The following is a 10,229-nucleotide window of genomic DNA, read 5'->3' on the forward strand; positions in this document are numbered from 1 at the left end:
CCAGTCCAAAAACTCCTTGTGCCCACCATCATCCACAGTAAGAAAAAAAAAAATAATCTAATAACATGGCTGACTAACTGCTCAGCCTTCATGTCATGCTGTTGTGAGCTTGCACGAAAAGAAATATACATAAATTAAAGTTGAGCTCTGACATCCACTCATTGGCCTTTTCCTAAACCACCCTCTGGAGATTGGGGTGTGGAAAAAAAGTGTGACTTTTGGAAAGGAGTATTCCTGTTAATCCTCTGGACCTGATCGCGGTTCGCCAGGTAATTCCTGAAACTTGGCACTCTATCAGTGAAAGGGAAATTGGGCTTAAGACGTGGAGCCCCTCTGGTTTTGCAGAGTGTCTTAAAGAATGCTGAAGGGGGGGGGGACTTGGAAGTTTGATGTTTACAGTTTGCGCTACTTACAGTACTGCTTAGGCTGCTGCTCCTCTTCATGTGCAGAAGCACGCTTGGCACTAAAATATATACATACACTTTGCATAGTAGTACACATTTCAGCTTTAATCATGGAGCAGCATCAAGCCAATGACAACAGACAACAAAATGCATCCATATTATGCAGAGTCATGCATACATAATCTGTCTTGAGGAAGTTCCTGCATCCAGTTCTCAAAGAATCCAGTGTCCATGTCCAAATAGAGATTGCGGGCTGTCCATATTGTCGCTGTGAATGCATCATGTAGTGTTGGTGCATACATACTTATCTGACACTGAGATTTCTGCCCGTCATGATTCATTCCATCATGGCTGAGTGTGTTCCCCAGAGCGTGAGGCAGAAGCTTATCATCTGTCTCCTCATTTCATGCCCTGTAGCAAGCAGTCTTCAGCAAAGGAACCACTCAGTATGTAGCCATCATTGACACACCTTCATTGCTACACAGGGGGGACATAGGGGGAGCAGTGGGCACATTTAATCATCATATTCAAAAGGGGTTTCAGGTGTTATATTCTTACAAAAATGTAACCTTTCCACTGCAGTATTTTCAGGATAAGGTGAGCTGGCTACAACCTCAAAATGTGCTGTAAGCTGAGATAACCTATCCAATATCAGCAACTAATGAGGCAGAAAGAGGAGCTGGAGCAGACAGACACTATCATTTTAGTTCCATACGTTTTCTTGTGCAAGATAAGCTTTGTCAGAGGTCAGATACTGTGTGATAGTTTGACCAATTTCCAGCACTATTTCTGGCAACCGCTGTCGATTTGATGGCAGCTTGGATTGCCAGTTGTGGTGAATGAGCAGCTGCAGAGCTTTTGGCTCACAGGGGAAATCTGTTTGGGCTGCCTGGAGTTGAACTGCCGAGCACTTTTACTCCTGGTGAGAAGATTGCTCTCATGTTTTATTGAACGTTGCCCCCGGCACCTCTCATCCTTGACAATCTGATTCTACCAAGGTCCACCTCATGACCTTAATGTCCAACCAATGGGGTGTCACAATTCACTCACACGGACCCCTCCATCAACCTCATCAGCCTCATAGGTCCGCTGGGTAGCATTTATGGGCTAGTCTCAAAGTGGATTAATATATTTGCTACCTGCCTGCATTGTACTTACCTGTCCTTGCACTTAAATAACCTGTCATCTTTGCCCTTTAGCTCACTTGTCTGATTATAGACAAGGCTGGACATCACTTTATCATCTATTCTTGGTTCTCTTTCACTCTTAGGGTTCGCAGACAACAACATCCTCATACTGAGTATGTACATGTCCTTTGGGTAAACATATTAAATTTGGGTCAAGGCCTCTCCGCTTGCCAGCAACTGAAATAAGAATCTGTCTAGTATCCTTGTCTGACCTCTAGAGCTGTCACCCAAACTGTATTGTAGTAGAGATTTAATCCACTATAGCTGTCATGGAGCCAGTGATGCTGCCATAAAAAACAAACTCAGTCATCTATTATCCATTTTAGCACTTAACCTCTACACAGTTTCCACAAAAGACAGAACACAGGAGTTCATTCTTGGAGATATTAGTTCACAAACCCATAGGGGAGAAAAACCCCAGATAATTATTTACAACAAAACTAAAGCAGCAAGGCAAGCAGCTATGTGAAGCTGTGCTTTTGGCACAAAGCTAAATGCTAATGTCGGCTTGCTAACACTGTCACCATCTTTTAACTGTTACTGTGATTACTATGCTCAGCATCCTGTTTTGAGTGTTGGCATGCTACCATTTGCAAATTAGCACGAAAAACAATGCAAAACTAACAGCAATTACTCTATTTAGCATTCACAAGCAGGATATCAAATTCATTTAAAGGGATAGTTCAACATTTTGGCAAATTCGCCTATTGCCATAATCCCTATAGGTTCGTCACCTTTAATTGTCAGTGCAAGCTGTTTTGAGATCGGCGGGGCAGAGACAACGCACACCACACGGTTCCTTCGGTTTTCCTCAAATACACAATCCAACAACTCCAAAATGCTCTCGTGGGCAAGTTGTGACCTGCACATTCACCACACTTCCTCCCCTCTCCTCTCCACTCCTCTCCTCTCCTCTCCTCTCCTCTCCCCTCCTCTCCTCAGTATATTTTTGAACTGTCATTTTCTGTTGTACTTTGGCCTTGGTGTCTCGCACTTGCTCTGTGTTTCCGCAGATCCACCGGAGCTCCATCTCTCTGCACCAGCCGCCGCCTGCATCGCGCCCCCTCCCACCCTTTCCCCTGCAGTTAGACCGGCCTCCCCTCCCTTCCCATGGACCAGTCTGCCACCCAGTCCTCCCATCCAGCTGGCCAGCTCTGTGGTGTGGTGAATGTGCAGGTCACAACTTGCCCATGAGAGCATTTTGGAGTTGTTGGATTGTGTATTTGAGCAAAACCGAAGGTACCGTGTGGTGTGCCTCGTCTCCCGCCAATCTCAAAACAGCTCGCACTGACGATTAAAGGTAACAAACCTACTCCTAAAGGATTATGGCATAAGCAAATTTGCAAAACAAAGTTGAACTGTCCCTTTAAATTGATAGGTTTGGAGACTGTGCTGGTCTTCCCTCATGTGAAGCCACCACCTGGATCTTTTCTTCTCATGTTTTGAGTCATGATCTTCCTGTCAGATCAACGTCTGACCAAGCAGCCCATCCTGTTGTTTTGTTACCTGCCTGTTTCTCAGTATTCTGATACAACACTGTTTCCTGTGATACAGTACCATCCTAATAATGCACCAGTGTTGGCACAGACAGTGTTGGAACAGTGTTTGTTCCACCACTGTCTTTGTACAAAAGTTGAGGCATCCATAGTTTGCATGAACTTCATTTACTTCCATCGCTGCAGAGAAACTGTGTTAGTCAATCTCACCAACCCAGAAAATGACTGTTTTCTATGAAATTTACAAGATGCCAATCCAAACTGTTTAGACCTTTTCATTCTTTTCATATTTATTTATTTTTGTTTTAATTGGGCAGGCAAAAAGTGCTCACTGGGTTGCTTGGGTTTTAATGAAATATTGGAAAGTAGAGTTGTTTAATGAATAACAATATAGGGAATAACTGCTTTAATTGATATTATAAAATAAGTGTCCATTAATAATAAACATTAATGCCCTTATAGCTGCAAACATCCGCATTACAGTGTTTTATAAACCTCAGAGTGTGAAGGCCTGACCCTGTTGTAGAGCAAAAGTGGCCGATGGGAATGCCATTTTGCAGGTGGGCCATTGGTGATAAACCAAGTATTGGATGAAATAAAATCTTTGACATATCAGTGATAGATGTAAATTTAGTGGATCGACAAAGTGATTACAATTAATCCTGAGGTGGAGTGCACTGAATTACATGGCAATGGTTCCAACAGCTGTTGAGATAATTCACTCATTTGTACGGATATTTACCTCATGTTAGTGATGGAGGAAAAATCTGAACATTTCTAATGTCGCTGAGATTCATCTGATTCGTCTGGGGTCCATGAATGTGTGTACAAAATGTCATGGTGATCTCATAGTTTCTGAAACATGGGCTGTCCATACATCCAGACTGCCAGTATGGCCACAAGTTGAGAAATGAATGATAGATGAATATGGATCAATAATGGGGTCATAATGAGTCTACTATGAGATAGCTACACTTTTAATTGTGTCCTGAATAGTTAATTTCCTCTACAACCTCCTTAAGATAACGAAACTGGAAATTAATGAGTCGATAATTAAAACATGAGGATTCTGTGTGTGACAAATGATCTTTGGAGACTTAGGAGACAAAATAACTGTTTGATAATTGCCTGAAATGTATTCTTCTTTTGGCTTTAAAAGGAAACACGTCTTTAGATGTCAAGATCTTATTATTGTTTTATGTCACCATTGTTAACATATTTCCTGGGTAATTGTCAAGTTGGCAGCCTCCAGTAAGAATAATTCACAGAGACATCAAAGCTTCCTCATTAAGGCAAAAAAAAGAAAATATGAGAAGGGAGAAATGTAGTGTGAGGAGCAGGTTTTTACACAGCAGCTAAACATCTGGTTTTCACTCTGTCAAATTCCATCTGGATTACACTTTTGCAGACAGCAGGTGGCAAGAGATCTTCTTTTGTCTAAAGACATTTTGCATCCACTGAATGATACTTAAGATCTTTCATTTTCACATAATGGTCAAATACAAAGGGGACAATAGGATGAAAACTTGCACAGAAACTTTGATGACTTTGGTGGAATGAACGGTATTCATGTGAAATCTCCTCTTGGATTGTTTGATGAGTTCAGAAAAGAGCAAAGCAATACAGGCACATGTCAGAAATCTCAATCAAACACATCCCAGATTTTTTTTTTTTAGCTTAGAAGTGATTCAGTTTCACTCAGAATGCAAATTATCTTCAGTAGCTTCATGCATTTTTGTCAGTTGTCGAGACATGTAAACATCAGTTCAATCGTCAATCAAGCATGAGAGTCAATTTTCATGTAAAGTGGCTGTTGTTGCTGTGTTAATGCTGCTGCATGCTGCTGCTGCTGCTGTGTACACTCCAGTGTGTAGGGGCTCTGCAGAGGGCTGCGAAGCCCTCTCTTCTGCCTGCCTTGCTGTGTCTGATTTCTCTGTTGTGGTGCCGGGATTACTCCGGGGATTAGCAGGATACTGGCAGCATCCATCGATGGGACAGAGATGACAGTTCCCATCATGTAGTCTCCCGCTTCAACCCCTCACTACTCCGGACTTAAAGCGACACAAACAGCAGATTACATGAGTATGACATCAGGGGAAAAAGTCACACATCACAGATTAGGCTGAACAAACTCCTCTTTGGCTGCCTGGGGGTATTCAACCCAAACATGGAGAGCTGTCTCTCATGGCTCAGTTTGGGCTGGATTAGGAAATTGCAGACAGCATTTCTCTGCACAGAGTTTGGAGAAAACAACTGCTGCTTTGCTGTTGAAATGATGGAGTGCACTAATATTATTGCAGTTGAAAGCATCACTATTTGCACTCATGAACACTGGCAGGACTTTCATCTCTGTTTGTCTGGCTATCACTGCATGAAATGCTTCCTATTTACATTCTCTACTTTTAGAGGCTCTCAAGTCTCTAACACAGACATTCAATGATCAGAATTACTTGCATACCAAGCTTAATGCATGTTTGCAATTGCAACTAACTCTTGGTGACGTCTGTGCAGAGCTGACTTGTTTGAACTCTGGGGAATAAACAGAGATGAGGCTCGGAGGTGTGTTGGAGCAATCTGAGTTTGTGTTTGTTCAAGTCTCTTCTTTGTTTTACAGTTTCCAGACCTGCTATTAATGGTTGGAAAACAGCAGCTTGTGTAGGAGGGCATGAATGCTGCACAGACATGTTATCTGAAAAGGCCTCCAGTCGCCTCCTCCCTATTAAGGACACAGAAGTCATTTTCTCTGTCATTTAATAGGACGAAGCCTCCTGCATATCAAAGATATTGCCTATCCCTTTCTCATCCAGTGTAGAATATAATGGTGTTCTTTAGCACTATAAGTGGAGGGTTTGTTATTCATTGCAGTTTGAACAATGTACACTCTTTGAAGGTTTATTGTGTGAGAAAGTGTAGACAGAGCCTGCTGCATGTGGGAGCAACTACAACTGTAATTGTATCAAGAGTCTGACGTGGTTTTATGGAGACTCTGTTTGATCTGTAGATTTAGTGGGTGTAGTTTGACTTGTCAAGTTTTATTCTTATTCTTATTATCCTTATTTTCAAGTGCAGCATGTGTAATCATAGCTACCACCAGCTGTAAAAGATCTCTATCACAGACCTTCCTGTTCCTCCTTTCAAACACGTTTCCAAGCTTCTGCTATTCTTCAAGGTTCAATTTCTTATTTACCAACAGCGATAAAGTCCTGTTTATTCTGGATAATTTCCTACAGAGTAGAATAGGACACCAGCCTGGATTCAGCAGAAATAATGAGTGTTAAAAAGTCACAAGGCTCTTATGAGTTAATTAAACACCTCCAGCAAATTTGAATATTGAGCCTATTTGCAGCAGAGCTGATTTATCCAGTGAGAAATGGCAACACTCGTTAACTCAAATAAGTCAAAGCTTATCAACACAGAGAAAGTTGCTGTGAACACAACTTTCAGGCTGGTTAGCATTGTGATTCATTTTCACGATTGGACCTGCTCCACACCACACAGCAAACACTGGCACAGTGTTGATTTTTAACACTTTAAAGTGGGAGATTTTTTTCCCCTTTTTTTCTCTTCTTGCAGGGTTGCTAAAGTCTCTCGATTACAGAAAAACATAAAAAAAAAGTGGTAGCTTTCTAATGAGGTCCCTGTTTCAAGTGTTTATAATACATTTGGCTTTAAAACCGTTTGCCAACTTTTGGGTTGCCAGGTTGTGTGAGGGTAAACATAAAACTGCAGCCAACAGCAAACCTGGCTCATCGAACAGTAACAAGATCCTGCTGCCATCACCTCGAAAGCAACGACAAGTGTCAAAGTATAAAGTGGACCGACTCCAGCACATAACCCCATGTGAAATGGCAAATTGCCCTTTTACACTTTCGTTTTTGTCATTTTAGATGTGTTAATTAGTTCACTCTGAAAGGGCTGGGAGGCTAATTAAAGCACCTTCACAGAACCAGGCCAGCTCCATGTCTTGTCACTAAACAAAGCTGTAGCCTACTAAAAATAAATGAAGCTAAGCTAAGCTAACCAAGTGTCCCCTGCCCTGACTAAACATATTCTCCAAAACTATTTTTTTTGTAAATGCATGAGAATTTAGCTGCTATTATTTCTTCAGAAGTCACAAAGCAACAATGAGAACACACACAAAGGCTGGTCTTACAACTCTCTATGTAGCTATTTAACCTTCAATAGTTTGGGACGCTGTTGTTGTGAGGATATGTAAATTTGAGTGCACTCTCTTTCCGAGTTTGTAGAGAAAACGAGAATGGCGACATTAGAGCGTTGTGTGTGGCTAAATGCACCTCAGCAGAGGCTACCTCTATCTGTCAAACAGAAGGATGATGTACATTGAAAACACATTCCCTTCTCCGTGGCTCTCACATCTATCACCAGTTTATGGCCACTCTCCCCACTCTAGCACATCTCTGCTGTGGCATCCATCTCTGTCAACTTCCTAACTTGCATATCCGGAGGCCTGGGTTGTTTGTCTGTCCTTTAAGTGTTCATAACATATTCCTGACAGGTTTCGCCATATGTTTTCACTGCATCTGTGTTAAGTTATTCTGTCTGCCCCTTATAGGGATTCATCAGAAGAAGGTCACGAAATTCAGCTTTTTTTTTCAGACAGCTTAATGTCATGTTAAATGATGGGTGAATGCGTGACACTTCTGACAAGTGATTCACTTTATGTGCTACATCAGGTGACTAAAAAGGCTGTTTCCTTACATGAGCATGCCTCTGATATTTTAATGAAGATTCAGTTGGGAGATTACTCAACCATTCAGCTGCCAGCTCCTCAAGTCAAAACTGTTTGATTTACATCGCAGGGAAAATTGTGGTTCTGTTTACTCTCATCTGTTAAGGCCTGCTGAGGCTCATGAAATATTCGTGCTTGACTGCATGTATGACAAGTACTCATGTTTATACAGTCTCCAAATTCTGTGTTAGTGAGCATCAATGTGCATGCAACACTGAAGGTGCACGTATCCTGCTCCAGCAACTTCAGCGCCAGTTTTGGGGGGATAAAGCTCCTCAGCCTTTCCTAATACAAAGTATAGTTGCTGCTTCTCTGTGTGTGAGCAGCAGGTAAATAGGAAAGGATCTAAATTATCCTACGGCAGCACTACAGCACGCTGGAGCGACCCCAACGCACGGATGTTGCTGCCGCCGCTGCTGCTGCTTATCACAGTGCTGCAGTGCTAGGGAGGAGCTCAAATAAGCTCACAGCAGTAGCTGGTGGCAACTTCCTCCTGTCTCCAGATACTGTGAGGTTTCGGCACACACTGTGTGTGTTGATATGTTGGTTAATCCTCTTTATTAGTCAATAAAGCCCCATTACATTTACTACTACAAGTCGGCAAACAAGTAACTTTTGTCGGTGTGAAAAGGAGAATGTGCACCAAAGTTGAGTTGAAAATGTAAAAAATTTGTGTTTCTGATAGATGATAGACAGCTGCATTTTATCTGAATACAATCTGCTCCTTTTTACCTAAGCAGGAGAAAGCAGGAGAGTCACCCACCTGCAGGTGTTACACGTGATACATGCATGATGATAAGCTCTGCTCTTATGTCAGGTTCCCTCCTAACAAAATGAGCTAAAGTGAGTTACAAACCCAGTCATTTATGATTCAGCTGTCATGCACGCAATGGTCAGTCACTCACACTACTGATTTCACTGACATATAAACTCATCTTAACCATCAGAGGGCACTAAAAATCCACCTGATGCTCTCAAGCAGACAGAGACAATTAGAATCTGAAAATCGTTGGATTTAAGGTTTTTTTCCCCCTCTTCCTTTAAAAAAACAAAAAACAAAACATGTAAGAACCTGTAAAAGTTTCCAAATACAGTGATATTCCTAATGTAAGAAGAAAAATCCACTTTAATCAATCTCTGAATTTGGAATGAACCACAATAATGAGGTAAGTGTGATGTAATAACATCCTAATTAGCCTGATTTGCTTTGGTTGAATTTCATCTCTGATTATTACAGCGCATGCAACTCTACCAGTCAAGGTCTGACTAGATTGCTACAAGCCCACTTGACTTTCCTGGAAGACAATTATCTATAATTGTGGATGAAGAATAATAACACACATACTTTTAGAATGGTGGAGCTGTAACCTTGTGGCTGTTAAATTCAGGGGAAGTTCAAGTTAGTTTTTCCAAAATGTTTTAGTGATGCAGTGCGGTGAATCCATTTCAGCAGACAATGTCCTCCCACCTTAGATAATCATCAGTTAAAACAAAACTGGATGACAGAATTTATCTGTTTTTTTTCTCTATATATTTTACAGAATTGAATGTATTCTTATTCTTCCCCTTAAAGGACTTTATCTTATGACATTTGCATTAATTTGATTCTATTTTAAGTGATCTATTTTAAAACTGCTGGGTATAAAGTAACCTTCACCCCAACCATGTTTTGAATCCCCCCCTCCCCGCAGATCTGAACATCAATCCACCATAATGGCTATATAGAAACTACAAAGAGGCTTCATTGCATGTTGACCCGGTGTCAGTGCACAATAAAGTCTCCCCCATTAACAGATTAAGTGATCAGAAATCAGCAGACACTAAATATGTCGCGTTTGATCATTTCTTCTGACATTACATCCAAAGCAACGCAGGGTTAATCCTACCAGCTGCGCACTGGACGTGGCTTCCTGAGCGGATGAACAGTGACAGATGATGAGTTCAGTGCCCTGAGGATCGCGCACAAGACAGTCAGTGATCTTCTAACAGCCGTTTAACACCGCAGAGTCCCTGCCGCGGCGGCACACTGGGAGACCGACTCAATCTGGAGGAGTTGAGATTATTTTCTTAGAAGAGCAGTAATTGATCGAGACGGAACATCCCCCGCACTTTCAGATCAAGATTCACGCATCTTCTGGCCGGACACAAAGTCTCCAGGATCGTTACGCACAACTTTTACGCACAACCGGGGACCCCGTCGATGATCGGCTCTCGATGCGCGGCGCATGTCACTTTCAACGCGGACTACACTGCGATTTCTACTCCCACAGGTGTGATTATGTTAAGTGTGCGAACCGCAGAGATGGATGAAACGATCCGCTCCATACTCTGGTGAAACAAGACCTGACCGCGGACACTGGGAACTTGCCTGGACACAGCGAGCCACAGCGCC

This window comes from Trachurus trachurus (genome assembly GCF_905171665.1).
Source record: "Trachurus trachurus genome assembly, chromosome: 9".
NCBI lineage: Eukaryota > Metazoa > Chordata > Actinopteri > Carangiformes > Carangidae > Trachurus > Trachurus trachurus.